Consider the following 18180-nt stretch of genomic DNA (forward strand, 5'->3'; position numbering starts at 1 on the left):
TGTCCAACTGTTTGGGACTTCATGGACTCCAGTAGCCTACCAGGCTCCTCTGTCCATGGAATTCTCCAGGCAAGAATACTGAAGTGGTTCTTCAGTATACTGAAGAATACTGAAGTGGAAACCCTCAATTCCTGCATTGCAGACAGATTCTTTACCGTCCGAGTTTATTTTTTACTGCACTGGGCCCTTGTTGCTGGGCGGGAAGACTTTCTCTAGTTGCCACCAGTGGGGGGCTTATCACTAGTTGTGGTTCTTGGGCTTCTCATTGCCTTGGCTTCTCTTGTTTTGGAGCATGGGTTATGGACTTCTGGGCTCAGTTATGGCACAGGGGTTTGGTTGCCCTGTGGTATGTGGTATCCTCCCAGACCAGGGGTGGAAGCTGTGTTCCCTGCATTAGCAGATGAATTCTTAACCACTGGACCACCAGGGAAGTCCCAATCCCACCTTTTTTGAGGACAGAACAACTGAACAAACAGAAAATTGACAAGGTTCCTTGATTTTCTTGGAGTAAACTCTGTTAACCATCGTTTTTAAATATCTACACCTTGACAGTTTATGTTCATATTTGGTCCTCAAGCTGAAAGATTCTAAAATACTTTTAAATGGGTCTAAAAACGATGAAATTATATTAATACAGTTTTAAAGATAAGTATATGAATCTCCCATGTATTTTGGATTGTATTGCAAATATTTCTCAAGAGTTCTTTTTGGTGCTGAGAACCCATTTTTTTCAAAGGAACAATGTCAGTTGAGTTACTACCCAAGTCTACAAAAATACCATGTTGTGAATCAGATGTACTCAGTTTGAGGTAAGCACTATTCTTTGCAGCATGTATCACACCTCACTCCTGCTTAACCTGGATTTCAGGAAAGGTATGCCCTGAAATGAATCATGGTAATCTCATCCCCATTCCCTGAAGATCGGGCTAGGGATAGGACGTGATTCTGTTCTGGACAGTGATATGGGAGGCAGATTCACATTTGCATCACTTACAAAGCCTGCAGAAAAGAAACTCTTTATCACCATCCTCATTCTTCTTTGTGATGCTGGCATGAGGAAATGGAGTCTGGCATGATGGCAACCAATCTGTCTACTACTGACAAGAAGACAAGCATGAGAAAAGACCAGAATACTGGGAACACTGGAGGGCAAGGATGGACATAGATGTGACTGAATTGCTGAGTGTCTTGGAGTCTGCCTACCTCCAGACTCCTTGTTAAGTCAAAGTGTTAGATGCTCAGTCGTGTCTGACTCTTTGGAACCCTGTGGACTGTAGCCCACCAGGCTCCTCTGTCCATGGGATTCTCCAGGCAAGAATACTGGAGTTGGTTGCCATTTCCTTCTCCAGGGGATCTTCCCGACCCAGGAATCGAACCCAGGTCTCCCGAATTGCAGGCAGATGCTTTGACCTCTGAGCCACCAGGGAAGCCCTATGGGACCCAGAATAGCCAAAACAACCTTGAAAAAGAAAGACCAAGTTGGAAGGATGCATGCTTAATTCCAAAAGTTACTACAAAGCTATAGTAACTAAGACTGTAATACTGTCATGAAGATAGACATAAAGATCAATAGAATAGAATTTAAAGTCCAGAAATCAACCCATACATCTACGTGTGCAGGCATGTGCATGTTCAGTCATGTCCAGCTCTTTGCAACCCCATGGACTGTAGCCTGCCAGGCTCCTCTGTCCTTGGGATTTCCCAGGCAAAAATATTGGAGCAGGTTGCCATTTCCTCCTCCAGGGGATTTCCTTACCCAAGGGAGTGAACCCGAGTCTCTTGCATCTCCTGCATTGGCAGGCAGGTTCTTTACCACTGAGCCACCTGGGAAACCTGTCATACATGCATGGTCAACTGATTTTCTACAAAAGTACCAAGATAATTCAATGCGACCCCATGGACTGTAGCCTACCAAGCTCCTCTGTCCATGGGATTTTCCAAGCAATAGTACTGGAGTCGATTGCCATTTCCTTCTCCAGGGGATCTTCCCGACCCAGGGATCAAACCCAGATCTCCCGCATTGTAGACAGACGCTTTACCGTCTAAGCCACCAGGGAAGTCCAAATACTATATAAATAGCTAAGTGCTACCTAAGTGTTGCCAGTGCGTGGCAAATTCAAATTTTACCTTTTGAAACTTTCCAGAGAAAAAATCTTTCCAAAATATTATTTATCCTTGGTGGATTGAATCCGTGAATGCAGAAACCTCTGATCTGAGGGTTGATGGTATACTTTTAATACTGCTTACCTGGAGTAGAAATAAGAAGAGAAATAGGTTATTAAATCTGTGCTGCTTCAGTGATATGTTAATTGTATCATTTCAGAAGAGAAATTAAACTTTAAAATGTTAATTTTCAATCTGTACTGTGGAACAATAAGTACAAATTAGTAATCAAAAAGCGCAAATCAACATTTTCAAGGATATAGATGTTTAATGGTCTCAAGGTCTAAATATGGTTGTCTGTTAACCTTCTCACCCCACAAGCATTGCCCTGTGTTTTTTAGAAAAGAGTCCACAGCCATGCTAGTCAACAGCACTTAGAACAACAGCTGGTCAGAGAAAGTTCTACACTTGAAGTGATTTCTAGCTGACAAAAAAAAAAATGACCCACAAATGATATTAGCTCAAGGACCTTTTATAGCATGCTTAAGCCCTGGACTTCACACCATTTATCCAAAACTTCCCCCACCCCCGATTTCTTTTCTTTCTGTTTTTAACATTAAAGAGAACTTGTAGAAAGTTCTCTGGTGGTCCAGTGGTTAGGACTCTGAGCTTTCACTGCCAAGGGCATAGGTTCAATCCCTGGTTGGGGAACTAAGACCTACACATAAATAAAAAGGATAGATATATATATTTTTAAAGGAAGTTATTGCTTATAAAAGAAAAGAGAAACTTGTAAAGAAATAAAAGCCGACAAATTAAACAATTTTTTTTCTAAATTAAACAAAATTTGTTCTCACATTTTTTTCTAATCTCTCTCATGCCTTTGAAATCAAGTGTATTCGTATGATCACTTGCTCTATATACTTGTCATTCAATGCTAGACTCTTAAGACCTCTTTAATGCTTTGGATCATGGTGTCTCTAATTTGAATGTGCATATGAATTACCTGGGAAGGGGCCCTGTTAAGGTACAGATTGTGATTTCCGTAGGCCTGGGAGAAGGCCTCTCATTGTCCATGTCTCACCCTCAGGCAATGCCTATGATGCTGCTCATGGACCAACCCCTGAACCAGATGATTTGGTAGAGCAGAACCGTTTCAATATGCAGTGCTTTCCTCGGGGCACTACAGTAAGATTTTTCTTCTCATTTAGATATAATTCACATATCATAAAATCCATTCTTTTACAGTGTATCATTCAATGTTTTTTTATTATATTTACAGAGTTTTGCAAATATCACCACAATTACTTTAGAACATTTTCATCACCTGAGGGAAAAACCCCATGCCTATCAGCAGACTCTCCCCCACTACCCCCAAGCCTCCCCCAGCCACTGGCAACCAGGAACCTATTTTCTGTTCCTCCTGATTTGTCATTTTTCTCTGGACATTTCACATTAGTGGATCCATGCAATCATGTGTTGTCTTTTTGTATGTGGCGGCCTTCATTTAGCATGATGTTTCCAAGGTGTGTCCGAGTTGTAGCATGCATCAGTCCTTTCTCTGGCTGGATGATAGTCCACTGTGTGGATTGACCACATTTGGTCTAGCCATTCATCAGCTAATGGACACTTAGCTACTCTTACCTTTCACTATCGTGAATGCTGTCTTGGCATTTTTCAAGAGAGAAAGGGGCCCCTGTTGTGCCACACTCACTTGTTCATCCAAGAGTTGGTTGCATGTAAGGCATGTGGGATCTTAGTTCCCCAACCAGAGATCAAACCAGCGCCCCCTGCATTGGAAGTCCTGAGTCTAAACCACTGGACCCCAGGGAAATCCCAGGAGTATGATCTATTGTGAACATTTCATTTATGCCCTCCTTCTCCTCTCAATATTCTTATCATATTTTTTCTCTTTTTTAAAAATCAGCCTTAGCTATGCTATTTTGCCTGATAATAAGGATGTTAATAATGCTACAAAATTGCTGTTATTTTCATTTTTAATTGCTGATTGATTTCATGAGTAATATTTGCTAACTTTTGAATATCCCAATCTCAAAACATAGTTGAGATAGTTTTCAAAAATTTTTTTGGCACAGAAAACAGGTTTACATATTAATATTGGTCTTCTCAGTTGTGTAAAAGAATGCGAACGTTTGCCTAAATGTAATTATTTCTTCGTACACAGAAATTCTCATTGTATTTATCTCACATCAGAAACATGGTATATGTCTACTACTTTTTAGTCTATTGCCCTGTTATTATTATTTTTTTATATATATATTTTCCTTTATTTGGCTGCACTGGGTGATTGCAGCACATGGGATCTTTAATCTTCATTGTGGCACGCAGGATGTTTAGTTGTGGCACGTGAACTCTTGGTGGCAGCATGTGGAATCTAGTTCCTGACCAGGGATCGAACCTAGGCCCTGTGCATTGAGAGCTTAACATCTTAGCCGCTGGACCACCAGGGAAGTGCCCCTGTTATTTTTTATACACGGCACTCTTTTAAAAACACATACCAAACCTTATACTCAGTGTATTTATTTAATTTTAATTGGAGAATAATTACTTTACAATATTGTGACAGTTTCTGCCATACATCAACATCAGTCAGCCATACGTACACATATGTCCCCTCCCTCTTAAACTGCCCTCTCATCTCCCTCCCCCTCCCACCCCTCTGGGTTGTCACAGAGCACCAGCTTTGGATTCCCTACATCATACAGCAATTCCCACTGCTATTTTACATAATGTACATGTACATAATGTACATGTTTCAGTACTACTCTGTCAATGCATTTTAAGATATAGAGAGTAATGCAGTTTAGCAAAACTCTGAACATTGAAATTAGTGGTTGAAATTAATATTGAAAATATTGCAAAGAGGATGAAATTTTCATTACATTCTAGCACTCTTTGGGAATGCTCACTTAAGTTGATATTCTGGATTTCCAGTTTTAACCACACACACATACCCTCATGCGCACACACACACTCTCTCTTCTTTAGCTGATATACTTCTCTGTCAATGGAAAAACAGCACACTCTTTCCTTCTGGGCAGTATTTTTGTTCTTGTTAGTTTTGTGTTACTGAAGGAGTGCCCTGGTGGGCAATATGAAGGAAAAAAAGGCAGGAAGGAAAAATAAACATAGGAGGTGATTAAGGGACTAACAGGAGTGGATAATTTACACTTGATCTGGTTGGAACCTAGCTTAGGAAAGTTGATCTAAGGCATATTATGGATGTGTGCATGCTAGGTCTCTTCGCATCTGACTCTCTGCGACCCCATGGACTGTGGCCTGCAAGACTCCTCTGTCCATGGGATTTCCCAGGCAGGAATACTGGCGTGGGCTGCATGCCCTTCTCCAGGGGATCTTCCCAACCCAGGGATCAAACTCAAGCATTGGCAGGTGAGCTCTTTACCACTAGTGCCACCTGGGAAGCCCAATGCGTATTATAAAGGGCTTCAAAATAGAGCAGCTTTATTTTTCTTTATTATTATTTATTGACCACTCTGTGTGCAAAGTGGACAGTTTGCAACTTGATTTGATGTATAGATCTTTGCATGCATAAGAATGCACATCTTTCAAATACTCATGGAAGCTTCATGAAAGTGGATCAAAGGCAATAAAGAAAAATTAAAATCTGCAAAGTAGAAAAACTGTAAAAAGTGAATCATGTTAGTTAACACGTATTATTTTCTTAATCTAAATTTTTAGACTTTCTCTATTCTTTGTAAATATTGTTTGTAACTAGGTTTTAATTACCATTGTTTGTTTTTAAATTTATTTTAAATTCAAATTTAGATTAAAATAAATATTTATTTTTATTTTTAAAAATATTTATTTGGCTGCACCAAGTCTTAGTTGCGGCATGTGGGATCTACTTCCCTGACCAGCAATCAAATCTGGGCTCCCTGCATTGGGAGCGTGGTGTCTAGGCCACTGGGCCACCAGAGAAGTCCCTAAAATGTATTATTTTTTGTTTTGAATTTATTTGTTTTTTAATTGAAGGATAATTGCTTTACAGAATTGTGTTGTTTCTGTCAAACATCAACATGAATCAGTCATAGGTATACATATGTCCTCTCCCTATTTATTTAAAATTTAGTTAATTTCTGCTTTTCATAGCACTCCTACTTTCTAATTTCCGAAGGTTAATTTAGCTCTTCTTTCATAATATCTTGAGTACATTTTATTTACTTTTAGTCTTCCTCATTTTGTGTTCCTTCTTTATTTTAAAATAAATTCATTCATAGTGTTAGTTTTCCACTATATACCTTAAACTTGAGAGCTAGTACTTTTATTTCATTTTTTTTAAATAGGCATCAATTTTAATTTATATTTTTCCTCTTTTTCAGCTAAGGATCCTGTGTGCTTAGTCGCTTCAGTCGTGTTCAACTCTGTGACCCCATGGACTGTAGCCCTCCAGGCTCCTTAGTCCATGGGATTCTCCAGGCAAGAGTCCTGGAGTGGGTGGCCATGCCCTTCTCCAGGGGATCTTCCCAACCAGGGATCGAACCCACGTCTCTTACGTCTCCTGCACCGGCAGACAGATTCTTTACCACTAATGCCACCTGGGAAACCCTCCAAGAGGAAGTTTCAGATTTCTACTCTTGCACATATAAACCACGGGACTCTGGAAGCTACCTCACCACCCTGACCTTTAGTTTTCTTATACCTAAGTAGGATTAATGATAAGGATCCTCAGTTCAGTTCAGTTGCTCAAGTCATGTCCGACTCTGTGATCCCATGGACTGCAGCACACCAGGATTGTCTGTCCGTCACCAGCTCCTGGAGTTTACTCCAACTCATGTCCATCGAGTCAGTGATGCCATCCAACCGTCTCATCCTCTGTTGTCTCCTTCTCCTCCCACCTTCAATCTTTGCTAGCATCAGGGTTTTTTTTCCAGTGAGTCAGTTCTTCACATCAGGTGGCCAGAGTATTGGAGTTTCAGCTTCCAATGAATATTCAAGTCTGATTTCCTTTAGGATGGACTGGTTGGATCTTCTTGCTGTCCAAGGGACTCTCAAGAGTCTTCTCCAACACCAGAGTTCAAAAGTGTGAATTCTTTGGTGATCCTAGGGAGTGTTATAAAATTTTTTTAATTGGCTTTTGTTTGTTTGCTTTTGTCATTCTTTGAAATTAGTCTCTAGTTTCACTGAATTTGGGTCAGGAATTTGTAGGGATTTTTTTTTTCTTCTTTAAAAGTTCAGTTCAGGGGCTTCCCTTGTGGTTCAGTGGTTAAAAATCCACCTTGCCATGCAAGGGACACCGGTTCCATCCCTGGTCCGTGAGGATCCCACATGCCGCTGAACGCCTAATTCTTTGAGCCACAACTACTGAGTCCATGCACTGCAGCTACTGAAGCCTGAGTGCCTCGAGTCCTTGCTCTGCAACAAGAGAACCCATGGCAATGAGCAGCCCACACACCACAACGAAGCATAGCCCCTGCTCACCACAACCGGAGAAAGCCCACATGCAGCAACAAAGACCTACCATAGCCAAAAAATAAAATCAATACATAAATCTTAAAAAAAAACAAAACCCTTTAAATAATTCAATTTAATTAAATGAAAAAAGCAATTCACTGATTTCTCCCATCCACACCTTGCCTCTGGAAACCACTTTTCTCTGTATCTATGAGCTTGATGTTACATAGGTATATATGTATGTATATGTATTAAATTCCACATAGAAGAAAGATCATATGGTATTTGTTTCATGTTAGGGACCAAACGACGGTCTCTAGGACCTGAGTCATGTTTACCAGAAGGAGACAGGATATGCGCTCATCCTGCCTGGCCAATCATGTAACGCCAGCTACTCTTGTAACTGAGACAAAGAACTGCCTGTATATAAGCCGCCATACTCCTTTGTTCGCGGCTCTTGTCGGATTCCCTTGTGTGGGATGAGACTTGAGCCCTAGCGCGCTAGAGATAAACTCCCTTCTTGTTTTTGCATTACTGTGGTGGACTTGCTCTCTCGGTCGGTTCGGAGATACGGGCTCGGAGCATAACATTTCCCTCTCTCTGACTTGTTTCGCTTAATACCCTTGAACTCTATCCATGTCATCGCAAATGGCATGATTTCATTCTTTGTTAATGACTGAATAATATTCCATTTTAAGTGTATACCAGCATTTTCTTTCTAATTCATTCATCCATTGATCTTACTTAGGTTGTGTCCTATCTTGGCTACTGTAAATAATGCTGCAATGAACATAGGGGTGCATACATCTTTTCAGCTTAGTGTTTTTGTTTTCTTTGCATATATACTCAGAAGGGGAGGTGGAATTTCGGAGCCAGACCACTTGCCACCTGGCTGACACTGAGGATACTCTCACTGGTGGCAGATGATACACAGATTGTCCCTGGCAGAGGGGTGGCACTGCAATTGTTAAGTGAACCATTTGTACTTCTTCCTAGATTGATTTCTGAATCTGAAAATGACAAGCAATGTTTTATTGGATTTCTGTGAGTATTGTTTAGCAAGGAGCTAATGATCAATATGATTACTGTTTACATTTTTTTCTTATACTTTAGATTTCTCCTACAGTTTATGATTGCTTTGATTGCACTATTTGAAGAAATATTTTGTCATCTTTTCCCAACTTTTTTCGTTCAGTTCAGCTGTTCTACTGGAATTCTCTTATAATCTGGAGATTTCTGCCCCAGCACCCTCTGTCTGCGCACTTCAATTTGAAGGAGCTGCAGTTCCAGTCTTGTGTACAGTTCTCCTCATGGGGCTTCCCATTCCTGCTTCCTTCTGTTAAATCCATTGTTTTCTGGATTCCACGTTTAAAACCTTTCTTAATTTATGCCCTGATTTTGTGGAGGCACTTTCTTAGAAGAGTGGTAAAGGGGAAAATTTTATGAGTCTGAAAAATGTCTCTAATCTGTCCTTCCATTTGGTGGATGATTTGACTGGGCATAGAATTTTGAGTTAAAAACGGTGTTTGTTTTTTTAATCATCAGAAACTTAAAGGCATTGCTTTGTTGTCTACTTGAGATGGATTCTGATTCAATAGCTGCTCAACAAACATTCCAGGTAGTGCTCTAGGCATTGGAGATACAATGTTGACTATGACAAAGTTGCAGGCCTCGCCTGGTCATCCAGTGGTTAAGACTTCACCTCCCAGTGCAGAGGGTTGTGGATTCCATCCCTGATCTGGGAGCTAGGATCCCACATGCCCTGCAGCCAAAAAAAACAAAACAAAATGGAGACAATATGGTAACAAATTCAATAAAGAATTTAAAAATAGTCCGCATCAAAAAAAATCTTTTAAAAAAAGACAAAGTTGCTACTCTCATGAGGGAGACATAATAAAAACAAGAAAAAAAGACTTGGTTTGTGCTATGAAGAATTGAAATAAGGCTAAGGATATAAATGCTGACTGCTGCTGCTAAGTCGCTTCAGTTGTGTCCAACTCTGTGCGACCCCAGAGACAGCAGCCCACCAGGCTCCCCCGTCCCTGGGATTCTCCAGGCAAGAACACTGGAGTGGGTTGCCATTTCCTTCTCCAGTGCATGAAAGTGAAAAGTGAAAATGAAGTCGCTCAGTTGTGTCCTACTCTTAGCGACCCCATGGACTGCAGCCCACGAGGCTCCTCCGTCCATGGGATTTGCCAGGCAAGAGTACTCTATGCTATTTTAGATATGATGAGCAGGGACACCTCAGAGGAGGTGACATTTGAGATGAGAGTTGAATTGTGAGAAGTAGTGAGTCATGCAAAGATTCAGGGAACATGTGTTCTAGTCAGAGACGATGACAGAGAAAAGTCCTCAAGGATAAAATGAGTCTGGCACATGTAACTGGAGTGTGGTACACAAGGGAGGAAATGCTAGAAAATGAGTTTGGTTCTGATTCTCTTTACTTTGTAAGTGACCTAGTATGTTTTATTTCTAGAAGCATTTAGGGGGTGGTGGTAACTTGAGATGGCTGTGAACTCTTTGATATTTCTCCCACTGAAATGGAAGACCTATGTTTCCTCCCCTTTAATCTGGGCCCTGTGATTCTCTGATGAGTAGAATATAGTAGAAATGGCACTGTGTCCATTTCTGGATTCGAAAGATTGGTAGTTTCTCTTTCCTGTGTATTGAAACAGTCGCTCTTGGAACCCATCTGCCATGCTGTGAGGAAGTTCAAGACACAGGAAGAGGCCGTAGGTAGGCCGCTGCTGAGCTTCTAGCCAGTCTGCATGACCTGCCAGCCATGGGAGTGAGCGTTTTGAAAACCCAAATCCATGGAGCCTTGGAATGACTCTGGTTTTAGCTGCGGTCTCATTGCAGCCACATGAGAGCTCTCTCCCAACATGAGAGCTGGCTAACTGAGCCCTGTCAACTCATAGGACAGTGAGAAATAGTTTTAGTTATTTCACCAGATGCCTTTTCAATTTGGAGATTCATCTTGAACTTTGGGAAATATTTTTGTTATTCTCATATTTTTTCTTTGATAATTTCTTCCTTCTTTTTTGTTCCATGTCTGGATCTCCTGTTAATCAGATGTGAGATGTCATGGCCTGACTCCCTAAGTCTCTCATATGCGTTCATATTTTAAATCTTTCTTTAAATCTATTTGTAAGTTATTTTTATTAAGTTACCTTTAACTTTCTGCTGTTGTTTCTTTTTCCAGAATACATGGCAAGTGTGGTTTTCAGTTTCGGTTTTGCTTTTGTCTAATTGATAGGCATCAGGAAGGGGTGAGATGGGGAGTTGGCTTCACTTACACCTGGTTTTTATTTTCAGCCTGTTCTCTTGGTTCTCTTGGGAGTTTTCAGCTCTCTGCAACGTTCCTGGTGTTTCATTGCCCCCCTGCCCCCAGCTCTGGGCTGGGACACCTCAGCTCTGATTCCCCTGTGATCAGTGTCCATCCCCTTCTCATTACCCATAAACATGGAGCCATCTCTTGGCTGGTGTGCTGTCCAGTTGCTTCATTATTGCCCTAAGACACTTGAAAACAAAAAACATCCTTTAGCGATCACTTTAATGAAGTACCTTGAAGGGAAAGAGTTAAGTGTGTATGTTCCACTTGCTTCCTTAATGGGAGTTTCTTTTTCACTGCATAAGGAGATAAGGAACAGTAAACATTATCTTCTTATTTTAATAAAGCCACCTATTTACTATCATAATAAACATTAGTTTGAATTTACTTTCCTTTTAGAACTTTTAAATAATCAGCAGTTCTAGACATTTCCTGGGAAATGTTTCGTTTCCTTTTCATTCTCGGCCATATGCTAGTAATTTTCAGCAAGTCTGGATTTATATGAATTTGAATTGGGCAAATAAGTAATACAAAATAAAAATATTATAAAACCTTACTTTATAAGCAAATTTTGAAATATGTCAAATATCCTCAAATTAAAAACAATCTTTTGTTAATTAGTTTTTAGGTTAAGAATCCTTTCAAAGCTGACTGGACAAATGACGAAAACTGCACCGACACAGTAGCCATGTGGTGGCGCCACCTCCGCTGGTACAGACGTATCTGCCGTTTTTCCTCAAGACTGAGGGAAGGAACCACACGGTTCATAGGCATTGGGCTAGTGATTTTCAGTCAGTTCAGTTCAGTCGCTCAGTCGTGTCCGACGCTTTGCAACCCAACGGACTGCAGCACGCCAGGCTTCCCTGTCCATCAACAACTCCCGGAGTTTGCTCAAACTCCTCCATTGAGTCAGTGATGCCATCCAACCATCTCATCCTCTGTCGTTCCCTTCTCCTCCTACCTTCAACCTTTCCCAGCATCAGGGTCTTTGCAGACGACTCAGTCCTTTGCGTCAGGTGGCCAGCATATTGGAGTTTCAACTTCAGCATGAGTCCTTCCAATGAATAATCAGGACTGATCTCCTTTAGGATGAACTTGCAGTCCATCTCCTTGCAGTCCAAGGGACTCTCAGGAGTCTTCTCCAACACCACAGTTCAAAAGCATCAGTGCTTCGGCACTGAGCTTTCTTCACAGTCCAACTCTCACATCCATACATGACTGCTGGAAAAACCGTAGCTTTGACTAGACGGACGTTTGTTGGCAAAGAGTTTAGTGTAATCAAAAGTTTTTTTTTTTAATATCTCAAGGCAGTCTAGCCCAACCATGATGCTTTGGTACTAATGTGAGGACTAAAAAAAAATGCTTCTGGGTAAATGAACTGGGAACAGAACTTAGATTTGATAGAAAACCTTGCAGGAGGGCAAAACAGCTCATGATGACAGTACAGGAGGTTGTTTACAAGAATACATCATGTACAATATGGGAGGTGATGCTGAGAAAATTATGGATAGCACTAAGATGCACATTAACCACAATGACTGTGGACCCAGGTCCTCTGAAACTATGTCTTTGACTTCCATGCTTGTTCTTAAGGGAAAATATGACTTAAAATACTTGAGGGTTGGATTACACAAGAACTTCAAGAAAACATCAAATGTGATCATCCTGAACCATCCTATTCCCGAATAGGGGTTTTCTGCTTTTAGAGGGTTTTTATATCCTTGTCTTATTTGGACTGTGTAGGCCAGTGGAGAAGGTGAGGTGGGGGACAATTTTACACCTGATGAAACTGAACATACAATGTTCGGACACTTGACCCAAGTCCAGGATAGAAAGATGAATCGGGACTAAACATCCAACATTCAGACGCCTCATTCAAAGCTCACTCAGGTGTTTTGCTATTATAGGGTTTTTACATACATACACACATATCACAGAACTCCATCTTCTTAAAGAATTCCTTCTCAATTCAATCAAAATATTTACATATATGAGAAGTAGGATTTATGGTCAGTTGAATTCGGTGCTCTGAATAGTAGAATAGTTTTGAAAATTAAATATTAACGCTAATGAAAATTAGATCACCCTTCAAATTTTCTTCGAAAAATTACTATTCACATGAGTTAAAATTCCTAGACCAGAAAAGGAGGCGATCTTCCTCTTTCTCTGGACCCCAGTCTCCACCCCTCCCTGGCCCATCCTGGCCCGCCCCCCGGAAGCAGCCTCTGTCACTAGTTTCTCCTGTGAATTCCTAAAGAGAGTCATTAATTTATGTATCATAATACAGTATAGTGTGAGTTTTTCAGAACATAGAATTTATATACTGTACATAATACTATACATCGTATGCAAACTTATACCCTCCTTTTTTTTTACGTAGATGACGGGTGACATATTAGACACACTGTGCACATCTTAATTTTTTTTCATTTAATGATGTATCTTGGAGAGTTTTCAGTGTTGGCACGTAAAGAGCACCCCATCATTTCTAAGAGTTGCTCAGTTTCCCACTGCACAGTTGCACATTTAATTCATTAAATGAAGGAGGAAACAGAACAGGCTCAATCTTGAAAGCAAGACTCCATTTGGGCCAGACTATGAGCTATATGCCCAGTATCTATGGAGACGACATACCAACTGAAAAAACAGGCCCCCCGGAAGGAAGAGCCCCAGGGCTCGCCATCACCTAAAAGAGTACCCTAATTATCTGTGTAACTGAATAGAATCATACATTCTATTATGCTTATTGGGGAATGACCACAACCTATTGACAACTGACCACTGTTAACTACCTAGGCTTAAGGCTTATGAATCACGGGTTAACTTTGATTGTATCTCTCTTTTTCCTTTGCTCAGACTAGTTTCAGCGAATTTTGGGGATGTGGGTTTACACACATACGCTTAAGGTATATAAGGTTTTCACAAAAGCTGGTCGGGGTCCTTGGCTAAGAGGATACTCTGCCTTGGGTTCGCGGGTGTAATAAACTGTATTCCACTATCTGCATTGCCTTTCTGAGTGAGTGTTTCCCAGAATGTGTGGCTACAATAAAATACTGATGGAATTTTTTTTTAGGTATCTTTGCCATTTAGTATCGGCATTAACAGCCTTTGCTCACTTCCCCTTTCCCAAAGGGGCCTAGTGACATTTTCAAAAAAGACGACTTGATTTTACAAGGCTGGTAGAAGTTGACAGTGGCCTGTCCCCATTTACCAAAAGAACTTCTCATTTTATAGCTTTTTTTTTTGTTTAACGACCATTTTGTTTTGAAAAGTAAGCAAAATATAGAACTGCCCTCAAGTAAATTTGATTGCAGCCTGAAACAGTAGAGGCTGGCTTCAGATCCCAGATACACTTAGAAAAACAAAACACCTCCGGCTCCCAGTACCTACAAGCTCTCTGCCCCTTGTTGTCCTCCTTCTGGGCAGCAGAGGTTTCTGGAAAGTTGCCTCTGGCCTGGGTCAGATTGCTTACACACTGCCGGCTCCCAGGCCAGCGTTCCCAACCTTAAGCCAAGGCACATTTATAGAACGCTTCCATGTGATCCTGGGAAGACAGACCGCGGGCGCAGGGCAGTGCTGAAGAGCCGTAACATCAGGAAGAGAGGGCCTCTCCCCCTCTCTGCCCCTCATGCTGAGAGGATACTGGGTAAGTAAGCCTCAGATTGATGGCTTTATTCCTTTGAGCAACATGTGCTTTAAACTGGTTTGGCTGCCGAGATTAGCGGGGTAAATGCATTTCTTTCTTTTTTTTCCTTATAAAGGGAAATTGAAGGTCCATCTGTGCTTCTTATTTCTCCCCTTCTGATTGTCTCCAAAGCCACATAAACCGTATTTTTTTCTTTCCACTTAGTGATTTGTTGCTTTTGGTAGGACAAGTCCTCATTAACGTAGACCTCCGTCTCTTCCCTGGTAAAATAAAGTTTGGGCTAGGTGATTATTGAAATTTCTTCTGGCTTCTGTGATGATTCTGCCAACGGCAAACTGGATTTTCAAGTATTTATGAGCCTGTGGAATGATGATTTAAGAGAGCCCTGAGGGCCTGAGACACCAAGACTTTATGACAACAAGTTATTTTAAAGCTGGCGATGCTGTTGATTTTGACATGTTTGCACAGCGTCTCTCTAGACTCCACAAGTACCTTTTCAGACCTGCTTCTGACGTCGTGACTGCCAACTTGAGCTGCCGTGTGATTTCAACAAAAGCCGAGTGTTTCTGAGTTTGACTTGGTGTCAGCTATAACCCAGTCATCAGATCACACTGAAGTAAGGCAGTGACCTTAGCCTCAGGAGAGAATCTAGCAGCTCAGTTAAACACAGTGGAGTGTTGGGAGTGTGTGTGTATACGTGAGTGTGTGTGTGTGTTTTATTTCACAGCACGTTCCGTGCAACAGAAATGCACAGACTGAAATTCTTTATCCCACTTACTCTTGCATATAATCCAGTGTGTAACAGCTGAGTTTGTGTGGATGCGGGGGACAAAGCTCCTCCCAGTTTAGCTGCGGCTCCCATATTGGCCCACCATCCTCTCCTGTGAATATCTGTGGGCTCCCTAGGGGGCGGGGGGGTGGGTGGTTCCTGCTCTCAGGTCTAGCTGACCTTGCCGTGTTGCTTCTCTCTATGTCCTCCTGCACGGATGCCGAAACCAGGTGGGCCCTGTGGATGGCTGAGGTTAGGGGAACCCTTATAATCCAGTTCTGCTGTGAGTGTCCACAGGTTTTTACTTTTACTATGCAGTTTGTTCTGTCTGTTTACAAGAGGGGTTTTGGGAAGACCTGAAAACTCTGCTGCCACCATCTTCCCAGAGGGTGGCATTTCCCACTCTGCAGGCATTTAATTGCATTCAGGGAGACCAGCTTGCTTCTGCAAGAGCGCTTATGGGTAGTCATGAGGGTCTGGCCCAGGAGCCAAGGCAACGGGCAGGAAGGGGACAAGAAAAGAGACCTCGAGAAGGAAGAATTCAGAGGGCTTGGTGAGTATGTATTGGAGAGACGAGAGGAATGAAGCAGAGGGGCAAATAAAAGATAATCATCAATTCATTCAGCGAACATTTAAGTGATCTCCATGTACCAGCCCCCTGGAAACAGTGGCAGGAAAGTCACATAATCCAGGCCCCTGTGGAGCCCCCAGGCTAGTGGGGAGACAGAGACTAAGTAAGCAATCACAACACAGTGTAGTGAGAGCCCCAGGGGATGGTGGCTGAAAGAATGTGGGGCTCTCAGCGGAAATGGGAAAGTCAGGAGAGGGATTGGCTGGGAGATATCAAATGTGCATTTCAGGAGGTTGAGTGACTATGCATCATCCAAGTGGAGATATCCATCAGAGAGTTAAAAATGCAGTGGAGGTGGAAGGGAGAGGTCAGGGCTGGTGTCTAGATGGGGAGTCTTCTCCATGGGCTCAGTAGAGGAAGCAAGGGGACCTGTGGAATCTTCTAGGAGAAACCCAGGCTGGAAGACCAAAACCTGAATCTCATTAGAGGGACTTACAAAGAGGAGAAAAGGAGCACTGGAGAAGGAAAAAGAGAACGAGGTTTTGCAGCACCTTTCAGAAAAGTCCTAAGTGGAGGGAGTTTGTGGAGGAGGGTGGGGTAACAGTGTCAGGTGCTACGGAAATGCTAGAAGATGAGGACTGTGAAGAGGCCAGAGTGTGAAGGTCATGGGCAACTTTTGAGTGTGGTTTTAATCCAGGAACATTTGGTTGCAAGAAACAGAAACCCATTTAAAAAGAGAAGGGGGGATTCGTTGAGAAGACACAGCTCTGGGTTGTAGCAACTCTTTTAACCCCTACTTCTCAGTTCCTACCTGCTTCATTCCAGTCTGAAGGTGGGCCCATCTCTGCTGGGTGCCCATTCCAAGTCCCCACTCAGGTCAGCACACACAGGCTCTGGGGGTCTCTGGCACTGAGCTAAGCCCTCCTTATTGCCTCCTGGCTTGTAGCCTCCTTCATGGACTTCCAAGACCCCTATCAAATAGCAACAGAGGGCTCGATTTCTGAAGCCAGGCTGCTTATATCTGCGCGAAGTTCTGGAATGCCTAAAACTGGTTGTGGCTCAGGGTTCCGGGGCACCAAGGTAACGTCCGGACTCTACCAAGGTCCAACTCACCTCTGAATAGTTGCCTTTGGTGCTGATCAAATCCTGAGTTACAAGATTTAAACCATGAAATATTATTTCTTTCTGCTTGTGCTCCTTTGGTACAAAAGGACTGTGAGCGTTTGGAGGTTGGTGAAGCTGGAGTGATCATTTCTAAGTAGGACCAGGTTTCTCATTTTGCGGGGACACAATTTTGTAGGTGACTCAATGAGTTTATAAAACATGGCCCTGGGAATTCCCTGGCAGTCCAGTGCTTTCATTGCCAAGGACCTGGGTATTATGAGTGCTTAGTCAGTATGTGGTGGGCAGAGAGGAGAAGGATGAAAGTGTAGGTTTCACAGCAAAGCATAAAGGCAAGCCCTTGTAAGTCTCCTGCTCGAGAGTGTGATTTGGTGGGAGTAGAGAAGTATAAGCCGGGTGGCTGTGACAAGTGCAGGCAAGGATGTAGATTTAATAGGCCAGGGGTAGGGGACGGCAGTGGGTGGCTGATAGGGAAGGGAGAGAGCCAGGACAAACGCCATTGACCAGATTGTGGAGTATCAGCCAGCAGAAAACCAAACTCACTGTGATGCTCACGCTGGTCCAATGCTCTGATTCCCAAGGAGATGACAAGCCTAGGTGAGATTTGTCCGGCTCAGCACAAGAGATCCCATCCCAACAGCAAAGGCAGGGCCTGGGGACCAAGACTCCATGTGGTGAGACAAGAGTGGAGCAGCCAGACACCAACCAAGAAACTCACACAGAGAGACAATCTTTGTGGGCTTGGCTGCACCCTCTGACGGTCGCTGAATAACCCATGACCCTTGTCCTGGGGTTCTTGATTCAGTTGTATTCAGAAGAGGTGGAGATCCATGTGTTTTTACAATCCTAGCCTGGCAGGCAAGTTTGTGCGTATGTTTCAATCATGGGCAATGCCTATGTACAGCAGGGGCAACTCAGGATAGCTGCCACTTTGCTAACATTTCGTAAATGTTAATGGAGATGTTTAAAATTGACATAGTGGAGTCACTGGTGTGAGAGGGTGCTCTGAGTTTGTGACCTAAAAAGGGGAATTTCTGCTCCACACTCGAGTCAGGGAACAATTTGGCTGAGCCCAGTGCCAGAAGTGGTGCCAAAGAATTATAAAGAGATTAAACCCAGCAACGCAGGCTAATGTTGTTCCAGCAAAGAGGGCTCACTTTCTGTAGCCAGGCTGCTTATATCTGCACGAAGTTCTGGAATGCCTA

At 42.5% G+C, this 18180-nt stretch overlaps 1 protein-coding gene across 4 annotated transcripts in view; it reads left to right on the plus strand.

Annotated features, from left to right (window-relative positions):
* Nucleotides 1–14404: 14404 nt before the first annotated feature.
* TACC2 (transforming acidic coiled-coil containing protein 2) overlaps nucleotides 14405–18180 on the plus strand; it is a 231036-nt gene continuing 227260 nt past the window's right edge. For all 4 annotated transcript variants that reach the window (XM_052661039.1, XM_052661041.1, XM_052661042.1 and 1 more), the window contains exon 1: nucleotides 14405–14513. The gene's annotated coding sequence lies outside the window, so the exon portion shown is untranslated. The remainder of the gene's footprint in view (nucleotides 14514–18180) is intronic.

Source organism: Budorcas taxicolor, chromosome 23 (genome assembly GCF_023091745.1).
Source record: "Budorcas taxicolor isolate Tak-1 chromosome 23, Takin1.1, whole genome shotgun sequence".
Taxonomy (NCBI): Eukaryota; Metazoa; Chordata; class Mammalia; order Artiodactyla; family Bovidae; genus Budorcas; species Budorcas taxicolor.